The following is a 16,745-nucleotide window of genomic DNA, read 5'->3' as shown; positions in this document are numbered from 1 at the left end:
TGTCCATCCCCAAACTCGATAATAAATTTTCTTTTTGAAAAAACAAGGTCCAAGGCTCTTCTATTGAGGAACACCTGTTATACTTTTTCCTTGGCAAAAAAGGAATCTTCAATCAGTATTCAGTTTAGAAGTCCTTCTCTATCAAAACCCTTTCTCTAAGTATTAAGTTCTATCGTAGCTTTTCAAAAATATAAAACCTTGAAAAACTCCTCCAATTGAAGGAGGTCGTTTTTTATTACATAAAAAGTCAACCATTCTGAGTTCTTCTATTAAAAAAATCTTTTCGAACTTTTTGATTAGTGCTTTGCAAAGAAGGCTTCTCAGAGCCAATTCTATCAAGAAGACCTTCAAGTCCTCTATGCTAGAGAAAAAATCTCTTTAAGTTCTTTTTTTGAGAATCAATTCTTGTCAAAGCTCTACCATAACGACGAATTTTTGGAGCCCTTATATGAAAATATAAGACCTTTAATATTATCTTATAATTATAGTAGCATATAATTAAATAAAAAATACCTGTAGAAGAGTTATCAATGGCCGTTTTATCATAAAAAGCTTTTAAATTGTTTTTTAACATGAAAGAGCTTTTAACGATCTTTAAATCATAGGAGAGCTTTCAAAATATCTAAATGTCAAAGAAGAGCTTCCAAATATCTTCTCATCATTGAAAAACTATCAAAGGCTTATAATCAGAGAAAAGCTTTAATATACTCTAGTAAAGCTTATAGATATTGTCGTATAAATTTAAAAGAACTTTCAAAGTTCTAATATGGAACCGTTTTTAATGGTATTTCTTCTTCATAAAATAACTTAAAGAGATATAAAGGTATGCTTATGATAGGAAAGATAGGAAATTCCACATAAAAAAGGTTTCAAAATTATTGTACTCATAAACAAATTCATGATAGCTTTATTGTATTCTTATTATCGAAAAGCTTTTAAAGGTTTATGGGCTTTAATAAACATTTAAATCCTTGTATAACTTTCTAAAAACAGCTTCCAACTGACTTTTGTTCATTGAACAGTTTCCCAATGGTTTTTCCTATAAAAGCGCTTTTAAGGATATTCTAATCATAAAACAAATTAAAACAGCTTTCAAACATTCCTAATCATAGAAGAGTTTTTTCGGATCTTAAAATTATAGAAGAATTTTCAAATATACCCTTCCAGTTTTTATACCCTACACCACAAGGTGGTCAGGGTATTATGTCTTTGTGCATTTGTTTGTAACAGGCAAAAGGAAACGAGATAGACCCATAGTTCCTTTTGATGATCTGCATAGAATCACATTCTGAGTCGATTTATGTATGTCCGTCCGTCCGTCTGTCCATGTATTTTTGTAAACAAAGTACAGTTCGCATTTATTGCCCTATTCAGATGAAATTTTGCACAAATCATTTGTTTGGCCCAAGGACGAACCCTATTGAAATTGGAGATAATCGGTAAAAATGTAGATATAGCTCCCATATATATCTTCGTCCGATTTGCCTTTTATTGTGCACCAAACGTGTAATATCAGTCCGAATAGTATGGAATTTTGCACGTATGATCAGATTGGACCTGAAAATAAGTATGCCAAATTTGATCGAAATCGTTTCAGATGTAGCTATAGCTCCCATATATATTGTTCATCCGATTTGTTATATTTGTTACCCACAGCCGTAATATGCACACCGTAACAACGATATTCAGGGAAATATATCAAATACAGCTCAGAAATATCTTTGTCAAATTTTATCGAGATCGGTTCAGATTTGGATATAACTCCCATATATATTTTTATCCGATTTCAAATTAATTGTGCACCAAATGGGCAATACAAGTCCGAATTTAAAAGATACAAATGCTTCGGCATATTTGGTCCTTTGAACTTTAAACTATAATTATAATCATAGCGTGCATGATTGAATTCTCCCATAAAAACTTTTAATTGTTATGCGGAGCTCTACTAAATTAGCATAGTGGTGTAGGGTATCATAAAGTCGGCACCGGCCGACTTTAAGACTTTCTTTCTTGGTTTATTTTATTTTTTAAAATTAGTTTTCAATATTTCCTGCAGGATACCCTAAATTTCTTAATAATCATTTCAACTCGTCATCAACCTGGCATCATAATCCCATCTACCTGCCCTACCCGTCTCCCTCCTCCTCCCCCCACACATATGTATCCACCTCTTATCTCCAGATCCTGTTACTTAAATGCCATGGCATATGGTTAGATTTTCACATGAATCGAAAGTAAAATTTCATGTTCGAAATGACTTCATGTCCATTCATGCGAAAACGTGATTGCAATATCGTTGAATGAAATGAAAGTGGCCGTAAAATAAAAAAAGGGGAGGGCGGAGGCGTTGGGCGTGGACTGTGCACCGAAATGCCCAGCATGGCAAATGACGTTTGTTGACATTTGATGGCGCTGCTGGTGGTGATGGGGCAGAGACGGAGACGGAGAGAGAGATGGACCATGTCAATGAAGCCTGACTATTTTTAATTAAAAAATAACAACAGGAGAGGATATGAAACTATAAAGATGAGAAATTACAGATTGCTGTTGTTGTTGTTGTTGCATGTTGTACTGTGAACAAGAAGAAGCAGAACAACAGCAGCATCATCAAAAAAACTAATCAAATGATAACATGCGACCGAACAAGGGAGAGGAAGAGAGGTAGAGAGGGAGAGAGAGAGTGTGCGACAGCATGTGTAGCATAAAAAATCATGTCCATTATGGGATTATACAATTTTGGAGGGGAGAGGATTTTAAATTGAATTTCATAACAAAATAATGGCATTTCACAGAAATGCAGTTTTTGTTTTCGATGTTTCAAAATCTAATATATTTTTTTGTTTTTATTCCGTAACATTGCATTTTATGAAGAAAATAATAACATTTTCTAGAAATTCTTTTCGCTTTTCCAAATCTAATATTTTGTTGTGTTATTGTTCCATAACATTGAACAATTGCTGGAAAAAAAACACCAACAACAAACTTAGACAAACGTTTTGACCTTGCCCTTATTTTTTGCCCAACTCCATTGTTGTGGTCGGTCACGTGCATGAAAGTTTTTTTTGCTGTTTTGTTTGTGTGTGTTGGTGTTTTTTGAGAATTTATTGCTAGGTGTGAAATTGAAATTGTTGTTAACGTTGCAACCAACCAAGAATCACATCACGTAACCATGGTTCTACGTAGCGTATAATTAATATGTATTTGTTAAATTGTAGCCCAACCAGCACTCATACGCCACTCATTGGGGTGGCAATTAAATCTGGATATGCTTAGCTAAGGATTATTTCGATCTTTATTGGTGTAATTAAAATCGAATGAAAAAGGGGAACTATCATTATTTTCAATACCATAAATGGGTATTTGATTGGAGTAAACCATGAAAATGGTAGCTTCAGAATGAAAAACCTTTAAAGAGTCTTGTACAGATGGAAGATTTTTGATGGATCTTTGAGAGGAATTCTGTCTAAAGAAGAACTCTGTACTTAGGAAGGTCGTCTGTATATAGACGACTTTTCAAGGGCCTTTTATCTTAAGAAGACATTTGGAAGGTCTTATGTCTTATTTAAAACATGTTCTGCTTATATAGCTGGATTTTCTACCAGATATAGGAAAGTTAAAAAAAATAATGACAGGATTTACCAAATAAATGTTTGACAGTGAGCTGTTTAAACCAGTTTTGCCCAAAAAGATAATAGCCCTTAACCTCTGCTAACTTTCAATAAACGTGTATTTTTAAAAGAATATTTTTTCAAGGACCAATAAACGTGGATTGTTAAAGAATATTTTTCAAGGACCAATAGACGTGGATTTTTAAAAAAATATTTTTGAGACCACTGAACCTAGATTTTTGAAGAAATATTTATTAAAGGACCAATAACCGTGATTTTTAAAGAAAATATTTTTTAAAGACCAATAAACGTGGATTTTTAAAAAAATATTTTTTTATGGACCAATAAACGTAGATTTTAAAAAAAATATTTTTTTATGGACCAATAAACGTAGATTTAAAAAAAAAATATTTTTTTAATGGACCAAAAAACTTGGATTTATAAATAAATATTTTTTTATGGACCAATAAACGTAGATTTTTAAAAAAAAATTTTTTATGAACCAAACACCCTGGTTTTTTAAAAAAATATTTTTTAAGGACCAATAAACGTGGTTTTTAAAGAAAATATTTTTTAAAGACCAATAAACGTGGATTTTTAAAAAAATATTTTTTTAAAGACCAATAAACGTGGATTTTTAAAAAAAATATTTTTTTATGGACCAATCAACGTAGATTTAAAAAAAAATATTTTTTTAATGGACCAAAAAACTTGGATTTATAACAAAATATTTTTTTATGTACCAATAAACGTAGATTTAAAAAAATATATATTTTTTCAATGGACCAAAAAACTTGGATTTATAAAAAAATATTTTTTTATGAACCAAAAACCCTGGTTTTTTTAAAAAATATTTTTTAAGGACCAATAAACGTGTATTTTTAAAAAAATATGTTTTTAGGGACCGAAGACGTGGATTTTTTAAAAACATATTTTTTAGGGACCAAAGACGTGGATTTTTAAAAACATATTTTTTTAGGGACCAAAGACGTGGATTTTTTAAAAAATATTGTTTTAGGGTCCAAAGACGTGGATTTTTTAAAAACATATTTTTAGGGACGAAAAAATGTGGATTTAAAAAAAAAAATATTTTTTTTGGACGAAAAAACGTGGATTTAAAAAGAATTTTTTTTTGGACGAAAAAACGTGGATTTTAAAAAAATATATATTTTTTAGAGACCAAAGACGTGGATTTTTTTAGGGACGAATATTTTTTAGGGACGAAAAACGAGGATTTTTTAAAAAAAATATTTTTTAGGGACGAAAAACGAGGATTTAAAAAATAAATATTTTTTAGGGACGAAAAACGAGGATTTAAAAAATAAATATTTTTTAGGAACGAAAAACGAGGATTTTTTAAAAAAATATTTTTTAGGGACGAAAATGCGAGGATCTTTTAAAAAATATTTTTTTTAGGGGCCAAAAAACTTGGATCGAAAAAATCTCTCTTGACGACCTTGAATATGTCTTCTCTCATTAGAGAACTTTTAGAGGACCTTTATCATGTCTTCTTTCCATAAAATATTTCGAAATGATTTTTTTCCATTAAAAACCCTCGGATAGTTAGTCTCCCTATAGAAATTGTCGAAAAGGTGTTCTCTCTATAAACAATCTCGAAATAGTCTTCTCTCTATAGACGACTTCGAAACGGTTTTTTCTCTATAGAAGACCTATAAAATACCTTTTCGCTATAAAAGATCTTGAAGTGGCCCTTTTTCTATAGAAGACTTGAAAAAGGCCATTTTATTGAAGTCTGGGGGAAAATCTCCCAAAACGACTATGAAAATGTCCTCTCTTTTTAGAGAACTTTCTATAGAAGTCTTTAAAAAAGTATCTTAAAAATGATTTAAAAAATCCACAATTTATGTTGTCGGGATGTCTTCCCTCTATATTTCTATTCTATTTTTTCTATACAAGACCTCGAAAAGAATTTTCCTCTCTGGGAGACGTTGAAATGTTCTTCTTTAAATAGAAGACCTCAAAAGGGTCCCTTCTATTGAAGTCCACTAAAAAAAAGGACTGTACAATACCTTGAAAAGTTCTTCTTTAATTTGAAGACTTAAAAGGGTCTTCTTTCGATAGAAGTCCTTGAAAAAAATGTCTTATCTCTATGGGATACCTTAATAGGGTCTTCTCTGTATGGAAGGCCTTGCAAGGGTCAAAATTAAAAAAAATTGTCTATAGAGGGAAGCCATTTTCAATGTCGTCTTTTAAGAGAAGACCTGTGTAAGGTCTTTTCTATACACGACGTTAAAAAGGCCTTCCCACTATAGACGATTTGGAAAATTTTGACCTTTCCAAGGTCTTGCATACAGAGAAAGTTCTGAAAATCCTCCTCTTTTCACAGAAAATCTTTAAAAGGTCGTCTGACCAATGAAGACATGTAAACGTAGAAGACTTCTTCTGCCAAAAATAGTTGTGGGTGGGGTATTTTGCCACTAAAGGTCGTCTGTCCCCAAGAGACTTGGAAAGGAAGATTTCTTATATGTTAGTTTTCTGTTCATAGAAAATTTGGGAAATCTTTGTTGTTGCAAAATGGTCAGGCTTTATCCCTTTATTGCTGTTTTTATAAAAACAACGTTTGTTTATTAGTGGAGAACGATGGTAATTTTTACCAGGGGGAATACCTAGGTTTCGGATAGAGCCACCAATTCTCATCAGTTCCCTTGTTTTTTGTCTGGGATATTCTCCCCAGAAGTTATTTTAAAAATAACTTCTATGACAAAAAACATTTTTTACCCAAGTGACGAGATCGTATAAATCTTTTTTATAATTTATATTTTTTACATGATCTTGTATCTATAGGAGTTCCTGCAAAAAATTTTTCTGTCCATTCAAGACTTCTCAGCTTTAGATCCATAAAATGTGGCCCTGTTTTGAGATCCTTTAAATATTGTAGTGCCCATAGTATATTAAAATGAAAACCAACTCTAACACAAATTCTCCAACAACACCACATATATATTTCACACACACATGTCAATTCCAATTACCACTGGCATCATTGTATTGGTATGTGTGTGCACAAGTAATAATAAATAAAATTTAAATTCATGGCTTTTAATTTGTTGCTAATACTTTCTAATTACAAATAATTGCTATCTATCGATTGCCATGGGTATGAGTGCGTGCGTGTGTATCTCTGTGTGCCTGTGCTTCTGTTTGTCATTCCATCCTTAATTGCTGGGTGTTTGCTGCTGGTCTTGGAGCCATTGCGCCATAAACTTGTGTGAATTGATATTGAACATGAACTATTTATTCTACGGCAATTGCACATCGATAAATACAATTTTATAAATAGAAATCATAAGGTCACTCGCAATATCAGAAGAGGCTTACAGACATTTAAACACAAAAAGAGAAAGGCTGGCAGAGAGAGAGAGGGAGGGATCTATGGAATATTCAGTAATTCATCAAAGAGAAAAACATTTTCCGAAATCATTTTAATGAGCCATTAAACAATCACAATAGCTGAAATGGAAGAAAAGAAAAAATAAATAAATAATGAAATGAAATGATTGTCTGTTTGTCTGTCTGGACTCATCGATATATTTATATGTATGTGTGTGTGTATATTTAGATTTGCGTTGAAAAATATTGGCTAATGCAAATTTTTCAAATTTTCCACAAAGAAAAAGAATTCCCATCTTATTTGTGTGCGATTGCAAAAAGAAAATTTATTTGCCTGCCTGCCTGCTTGGCTTTTGATGTATAAACTGAAAGTATTCGACTTTTTGCTGCCATTTGTTGAGGCATTGCCCCCCTCTCTCGCCTCTCCTGTTTATTGGCCACTCAAGTGCTGCCATTCGCTCATAGTTTCCCAATTGAAGGTCACTTTCGCTTAATTTCCATATGGTAATGCAATTTAAAAATAAATCCTTGTTGTTATTAACCTTTTCATATTTGAAGAGGAGGGGGGGGGTGTTTTTCGGAAATTTATGGTTTTATGGAACTTACTTCAAACCCAAATTTGAATAAATAAAAAATTATTGAATATGGTTTATGAGGGACATAAAAAATAGTTGTTACTATTCCGGGTTATAAAAAAATATTTAGAGAGTATAAGAGGGTATACCGGTCTCAGCCTATTATGTAGGTATATTTGTACTAAACAGTGAATATAAAAAATTAGGAAGTCCTTGAAAATTTTTAAATGACATTTTTTTCGATATCTAATTTAAGAAAGCTATCAATGCAGAACCTCCTAACCAAAAATCATAGATTTAAAAAAAAACACTAAGGAAAGGTCGGATGGGGCCGACTATATTATACCATACACCACTATGCGTATTTAGTAGAGATCCCGTTACAAATAAGTTTATATTAGGAATTTAAGTGAAGTAGATCATACCAACTATGAACCTTATTTGACTGCGTATCATGGCTTTAGAATAGTCACAATTTGGGAACTTTATCCAACTCTGAATCGATTTCCAACAAATTTGATGGAGGCTTTTGTACCTCTAGTACGAAATAACACTGATGTCTAGTGCATGATATGACTTCGATAAGGATTATATTACAAAAATATTTATTGGAGCTATAGATATACCGAACTAAGTTTCTCCAAATGGTAAAAATTCGGTTAAATAAGAAAAAACCTATTCAATTTAGGCTGATATTACAGATTTGGTAAGCAATAACCGTAAAAATCGGATGATGATGTATATCGAGGTTATATAAAAATCTGAGGCGATTTCTATAAAATTTGGCAGAGGTATTTTCGAGCAGTATCTGATGCACAGTATTGAATATCATCGTTGTGGAATGCATTTTACCCATGTGAGGGATTTTAACACACACAGATCGGATGAAACATATATATATATAGGGGCTATAGCTATATCTGAAACAAAATTTGAAGCACTTGCTTTTAGGCTGAATTCCGTCGGAAGTGCCAGTATTGGGTCCATTTGGGCTGATATTAGCCATTTGGTGAGCAAAAAACCTGAAATCGGAAAAAGATATATACATGGGGGCTATATCCTAGTCTGATTCGACGGACTGACATGTATAAATCGACTCAGAAAGTGATTCTATGAAGATCCTCAAAAAAAACTATGGGTCTAACTCGCTTCCTTCTCCATGTTACAAACAAATGTACTACGACAAAATACCCTTACGTGTTGTAGGATATAAGAGTTCCGTATGAAGGCCCACGTCTTCGTATAGCCTTTATATAACTGTACCTCCCAATATTCGGTATTTTGATGATTTTAGCGACATTATTTACCGGATTTGTTCAAATCCCGTATTTAGAGTTGTTAATCGGAACTACAGCCTATGACAAAGAATTGCGTATGCAGGTCTACGTCTTCGTATAGCCTCCATATAACAGTACCTCCCTATATTCGGTATTTTGACGATTTTAGATAGAATATTCATCGAAATTTCGTATTTGAAGTACCTAATAGGTACTGCAGCCTGTGACAAAACATTTTCTTGCAGGTCCATGTCTTTGTATGCCCCCAATAAAACGGGAGGTACCGTTACCGAGGTATATGAGGTATTTTAATGATTTTAGCTACATTATTCGGAATTTTTTAAGGTCCGTATTTGAATATTGTAATGGCATATGACAAAAGTTTTCTATGCAGCTACACGTCGTCGCATAGAACCCAATATAACGGCTATATTCGGTATTTTAAAAATTTTAATAGAATTTTTAACGAATTTTATTTCAAAGTTATGCCTGGTCGAACTTACTGCATTTTTACATGTTAAATAACATATTATTCGATATCTAGTTCAAGAAAGCTATTGTATTAAATCACTCCAGGACCTCTTGACCAAAAATCATCGATTTTTTTAAAAAAGTTTACAGGACCTCCTGACAAAAATTCTTGTTATTATTAAGGATATTAGGGTTTAAAAATGATCGATTTTTAAGAAAAAATTTACAGGACCATCTGACAAAAATTCTTGTTATTATTAAGGATCTTCAATTTTTAAGGATTTTTTTAAAGGCAAACTGAACATTTATTGGAGAACATTCTGACCAAGGATGTCACGACTAATTGTGAATTTTTAAGGACATTCTGATCCGTAAACGTAGGCATTTCTTAAGAAAGTTGTAAATTTTAGAAAAAAATCTATTTAAGGGCATCCTGGCCAATAATCTTAAATATTTAAGAAAAAAAATATTTGAGGATATTATGACCAAGGACTTCAAGGACGACATGGTAAACAATTGTGGGTTTTTATACCCTCAGCCATATGGCTACAGAGGGTATATATCATTTGATACGATCAAAACGTGCCTCATCGAAATAACAATTTTAGACCTTAGGTCTCTTTACACAAAATCCATTTCAGGACATTTAAAGTCGATCTAGATATGTCCGTCCGTCCTTCCATTTGTCTGTCTGGCTAGTGTGCACACGATAACTCTTGAAGGAAGTATCCTATTTGGTCTAAACTTGTTACATCGTAATATTATTGTCCAACTTAGATCGAGTTCGGAGATGGGCAATATCGGTCCTCTCCTTCTGGTACCTCCCACACAAAATGTCAAAATTTTCAAAGAAAATTATTTTATTGCACAGAAAGATAAACGATAATCCGATTTTGATTCAACTTTGCATATCCCAATATTTGCATCAATGCTAGGTTAGGTGCGAAAATGGACAATATCGCTTTACTCCATCAAGTACCTCCCCCACAAGAGGTCAACATTTTGAATAATTACAACTCTTATAAAATGTGATGTAAAATTCCGATTTTCTTCAAATTTCACACCTCCCAATATTTTAATAACCCCACGTCTGGTATGAAGAAGGAATGTTTCGGTCTAGTCCTTCTGGTACCTCCCTCACAAAATCTCAAAAATTTCAAAGAAAATAATTTAATGCACAGAAAGAGAAACGATAGTCTGATTTTGCTCCAACTTTGCAAATCTTAATATTTGCCTCAGTTCTGGGTCAAGTGCGAAAAATGGACAATATCGGTCCACTCCTTCAAATACTGACCCCTTGTGGGGGAATAATTTCAACTCTTATAAAATGTGATGTAAGAGTCCGATTATATTCAAATTTCACACCTACCAATATTTTTATAAACCCTAGGTCTGGTATGAAGTTAGAATATATCGGTCTACTCCTTCTGGTACCTCCCTCACAAAATGTCAAAATAATTTATTGCACAAAAAGAGATATGATAATCCGATTTTGCTCCAACTTAGCAAATCCTAATATTTGCGTCAGTGCTAGGTCAGGTGCGAAAATGGACAATATCGGTCCACTCCATCAAGTACCTCCCCCACAAAGGTTCAAAAGTTTGAATAATTACAACTCTTATAAAATGTGCTGTAAGAATCCGATTGTCTTAAAATTTCACACATCTTAATATTTTTTTAAACTTAAGACCTGGTAATAGGATGGAACACATAGGTCCACCCCTTCTGGTACCTCTCCCACAGAAGATAGAAATTTTGAATATCCATGAAGCTCATAAAACCGGGAATTAACATCCTATTCAATTTAGACTTGGCACACCTGAATATTTCCACACACACAGAATCTGTTATAAAAACGGTAAAGATCGGACTATTCCTTCTGGTACTTCCCCCACAAAGGGTGAATGTTTTGAATGACCAAAACGATTATTAAATCCGAAATAAGAATCCGGTTCAGTTCGTACTTCACACATCACAATATTTTTATTAACATAAGGTCTGGTGAAAAGATGGGATGTATAGGTCCATTCCTTCTGGTACCTCCCCCCCATAAAAAATATTTTACCGATTTTGCTCCCACTTTTGCAAATCCTAATATTTGCATCAGTGCTAGGTCTGGCGAGAAAATGGACAAAACAGATCCACTCCATCAAGTACCTCCCACACAAGTGGTCAACCTTTTGAGTATACATGAACCTCATAGATTGCGAAATTTACATGCGACTCCATTCAGACTTGGTTCATCTCAATATTTTTATCAACACAAGATCTGTTATAAAGATGGTAGAGATCGGACCATTTGTTCTGGTACCTCCCCCACAAAGGGTCAAGGTTTTGAATATCCATGAAGGTCATAAAACGCGAAATAAGCATCAGGTTCTCTTCATATTTCATACATCCCATTATTTGTACTAACACAAGATCTGTTGTGAAGATGGGATATATCGGTCCACTCCTTCTGGTACCTCCCCCAAAAAGGGTCAAAATTTTGAATTTCCATGAAGCTCATAAAACTTGAAATTAATTTCCGATTCCATTCAGATTTGGTACATCTCAATAATTGCATCAACACAAAAATCTGTTTTAAAGATTGTAGAGATTGGACCATTTCTTCTGGTACCTCCCCGCATAGGGTTAAAGGTTTTGAAAAAACAAAACGCTCAAAAAAAGCGAAATAAGTATCCAACTCTTTTCAAATTTAAAAAATACAAACATTTTTGCTAACGCAAGATCTGTTGTGAAGATGATATATATCTGTGAACCCCTTCTGTTACCTCACCCGCACAATTCACAATTTCAATAATTTTATCAGTCATAACATGCCAAACAAGTCGGCCTTTCTTTACAACTTGCTATATCTAAATATCTCCCTCAAGCAGAAACCTTAGATGAGTATGGGATTTATAATTTCGCATAAAATCGGATATAAATGTTCGATTTTCCTGTAATTTTGCCCATATCAATATTTTTATCTGTCTTACATGAAGTATGAAAATGGAATTCTTAGGTCGATTATATCGGGGAAATCACACACATTTTGAAATTTTCTAAAAATTATCACAGACCTGATAAAAAGTGAAGGAAGTTGTCGATAAACCCTGGCACGTCGCAATCTTTATATTTATATAGGTCCGATACGAAGTGGACAATATTGGCTAATTCCTTGGAAACCTTTTCCATAGAGGGCCAACAATTTGATTAACAGAAGTCTATATATATCTAAATAATCGAACATTGGCTGAGGGTAAACACCTGTCGGCAAAACCGACAAATATTTTTTTACTTGTTTTTTGATCATTTATTTTTACAAAAGTCCTGCAAGTCCTTTTGAAGAACAATTCAATTTGTATCAATGCTTGTATGTATTGGTGTGAAAGAGCGTAAGTCACACCCTCCCCCCATTACAAATTACATTCCATTTCTATTTTTAGATCAATTTTCCAAGGAAAGATAAGCTATGACTACGCAATTGCTTTCGAAAGTATATTAATGAGCGAATTCTTAGGAAATTTCCAGACTGAAATTTAATTTCCAATAAGACATTTCAGCTAGAAAAAATAAATTAAAATAACTTATTCCAGTTACATGAGAGAGCAATTGTATGTTGTTGCTTTTTGAAGTTTTGCCCGGCCCACGAATTTGAGTGGGCATTTTTCGGATTACAAATTACTTGGCATATTTTAATTTATAAATTGTTCTGTTGTTTTTCTCTTTGGGTTTATGCAAATCATTTGGCATTGTTAGGCGTTTTATTCAGTTTGTAAAAGTTTACCGGCGACGAATTTATAATTGCATGTAATTTAGAGGACCAGAGAAAAATCAAAATATAAATAATTGTTTTCTATGCCTCTATGAGTTTGATACTACCGCCTTTAATAATTCAATTTAATAACTCTCGAAGAGAGTGTTCGAGTTGGCCCAAACTTGGCGCATTGTAATTCTATTTTCAAACTTAGGTCAACATAAAAAAAAACGGGACTCTCCTTAAGAAAACTTTATTCAAGGAAAGGAAAGTTGTGGATTTTTGAAAGTAATTTTCAAAGCCAAAATTTCAAAATTTCCTAGCCAAAACATTCATGTTTTAAGAATGTTTTAAATAGAGAATGCTTCTAGAATATGTTTTAGACCAAAACAATTATTTATTCAGAATATTTTTTAGATAACTTCCTGGACAGAAGTTGTGATTTTTATTAAATTTTATATGAGGACATTCTGACTGATAATCGTGGACTTTTAGAAGCATTTTAAGGACCTTCTGACCAAAAATCATAGATTTCATGAGAAATCAAATCAAAGATTGCCTGATTAGAAATCATGATTGTTTTCAGAAATTTAATTGAACATAAATTTTTTGTGGATCAAAGTAAGAACAATAATGGCCATTTTCCAAAAATCTTAATTTTTATAAAATATTTTCTTAAAAAAATTGATTTTTTAAGAAAATCTAGCTTAAGGACACCCTGGGATTGCCGGGAATTTTTTGAATTTTCTTAGGAATATCGTAAACACTAATTTTAGAATTTTTAGAAAAAAAATGTATTTAAGGACATTGGTCAAGATGTCCTTAAATTAAATCCAAAATTACAGGTCAGTATGTTTTAAAAAAAAATGCTAAAAAATACACTACCATAGAAATGGATGTTCTTAAATATAATTTGCTTAAAATTTTACGATTTTTGGATAACTCGTTCAATAATTGTGGATTAAAGACTTGGATTTTTAAAGAATATTTTCCTCGTAGACTTTTTAGGACTAATTTTTCAAGGACACCTTGGACAAAAAATGTAGATGTTTGATCAAAAAATGTGGATGTTCCTAGACAAAATCTTTGATTTTAAAGAAATTTTATTCAAGGATCTTCTGAAAAAAAAATTAAAAACAAAAAACCCAAAATTTGAATTTTGTAAAAAATGCCTTTCAAGAAGCTTCTGACCAATTTTTATACCCTGCACCACATAGTGGTAAGGGTATTATGTATTTGTGCATTTGTTTGTAACATGGACAAGGAAGCGAGATAGAGCCATAGTTACTTTTGAGGATCTCCATAGAATCACTTTCTGAGTTGATTTATGCATGTCAGTCCGTCTGTCCGTCCGTCTGTCCATGTATTCTTGTGAACAAAATGCAGGTCGCATTTATTATCCGATTGAGATGAAATTTTGCACAATTCATTTGTTTGGCCCAAGGACGAACCCTATTGAAATTGGAGATAATCGGCCAAAAATTAGATATAGCTCCCATATATATCTTCGTCCGATTTGCCTTTTATTGTGCACCAAACGTGTAATATCAGCCCGAATAGTATGGAATTTTTCACATACAACCTGAAAATAAGTATGCCAAATTTGATCGAAATCGGTTCAGATATAGCTATAGCTCCCATACATATTGTTCATCCGATTTGTTATTTTTGTCCTCCGCAGCCGTAATATGCACTCTGTAACAACAATATTTGGGGAAATATATCAAATGCAGCTCAGAAATACCTTTGCTAAATTTTATCGAGATCGGTTCAGATTTGGATATAGCTCCCATACATAACTTCGTCCGATTTACAATTTATTTATTGTGCACCAAACGTCTAATATTTGTCCAAATGGGATGGAATTTGGCAACTACGACCGAATTTAGTCTAGAAGGTAGTATGCCAAATTTGGTGAAGATCGGTTCAGATATAGTTATAGCTCCCATATATATTGTCCATCCGATTTGTTACCCACAGCCGTAATATGCACTCCGTAACAACAATATTCAGTGAAATAAATCAAAAAAAGCTCAGAAATATCTTTACTAAATTTTATCGAGATAGGTTCAGATTTGGATATAACTCCCATATATATCTTTGTCCGATTTCAAAATAATTGTGCACCAAATGGGCAATACAATTCCGAATTTAAAAGATTCAAATTCTTCGGCATATTTAGTCCCTTGGATTTTAAATTATAATTATTATCATAGCCTGTATGATTGAATTCTCCCATAAAAACTTTTAATTATTAAGTGGAGCTCAACTAAATTAGCAAAGTGGTGTAGGGTATCATAAAATCGGCCCCGCCCGACTTTAGGACTTTCTTTACTGGTTTTATCTGTCTTACATGAACTTTGGAAATGGAGTTCTTCGGTCGACTATATCTGGTACCTCACGCACATTTTAACGTTATCTAAAAATTATCGCATATTTCATACACATTTCCTTCAACTTACCACGTTGCAATATTTATATCATTTTTATTTAGGACCGATACGAAATGGACAATATTGGCCCATTCCTTCGGAAGGGTCAAAAATCATAACATAAGTCTATATGTATTTAAATAATCGAACATTGGCCGGGGGTATACATCTGTCGGCAAAACCGACAAATATTTTTTACTTGTTTTTTGATGATTTATTTTTACAAAAGTCCTACAAGTCCTTTTGAAGAACAATTCAATTTGTATCAATGCTTGAATGTATTGGTGTGAAAGAACGTAAGTCACAACCCCTCCCCCATTACAAATTACATTCCATTTTTATTTTTAGATCAATTTTCCAAGGAAAGATAAGCTATGACTACGCAATTGCTTTCGAAATATATTAATGAACGAATTCTTAGGAAAATTTCCCGACTGAAATTTAATTTCCAATAAAATATTTCAGCAACGAAAAAATAAATTCAAATAACTTATTGCAGTTAGATGAAGGAACAATTGAGTTGCTTTGAAGTATTGCTTGGCCCACGAATTTGAGTGGGCATTTTTCGGATTACAAATTAGTTGGCATATTTTAATTTATAAATTGTTCTGTTTTATTTTCTTTTGGGTTTATGCAAATCATTTGGCATTGTTAGGCGTTTTATTCAGTTTGTAAAAGTTTAGCGACGACGAATTTGTAATTGCATGTAATTTAGAGGACCACAGAAAAATCAAAATATAAATAATTATTTTCCATGCCTCCATGAGTTTGATACGACTTCCTTTAATAATTTGATTTAATCGAGTTGGTCCAAACTTGGTGCATTGTAATTTTGTTTTCGAACTTAGGCCAATTTAAAAAAAAAACATGACGACCCCACTCCTTAAAAAAATTTAGGGAAAATCGTGGATTCGTGAAAGCTATTTTCAAAAAATTCATAGCCAAAAATCGTAAATGTTTTAGAAATATTTTAAATAGAGAATGTTTTTAAAATAATAGCCAAGACTATTCATTGTTTGCATTTTTTACTTGTCCTGACAAAATTCGTGAATATTTAAAAAAAAATTAATTTGAGGGCATCCTGACTGATAATCGTGGATTTTTAGAAGCATTTTAAGGACCTTCTGACCAAAAATCATAGATTTCATGAGAAATCAAATCAAAGATTGACTGACTAGAAATCATAATTGTTTTTAGATATTTAATTGAACATAAATTTTTACGGATCAAAGTAAGAACAATAATGACCATAATCCAACAATCGTGATTTTTTTTTAAATATTTTCTTA

The 16,745-nt window shown here is 32.5% G+C and overlaps 1 protein-coding gene across 1 annotated transcript in view; it reads left to right on the top strand.

Moving 5' to 3' along the window:
- Window positions 1–16,745, top strand: part of LOC101898414 (uncharacterized) — a 110,183-nt gene that overhangs the window by 29,756 nt on the left and 63,682 nt on the right. The window lies entirely within an intron of this gene.

The sequence above is a fragment of the Musca domestica genome, unplaced genomic scaffold, assembly GCF_030504385.1.
Source record: "Musca domestica strain aabys unplaced genomic scaffold, Musca_domestica.polishedcontigs.V.1.1 15, whole genome shotgun sequence".
Taxonomy (NCBI): domain Eukaryota; kingdom Metazoa; phylum Arthropoda; class Insecta; order Diptera; family Muscidae; genus Musca; species Musca domestica.
This window is presented reverse-complemented; position numbering and strand designations above follow the sequence as displayed.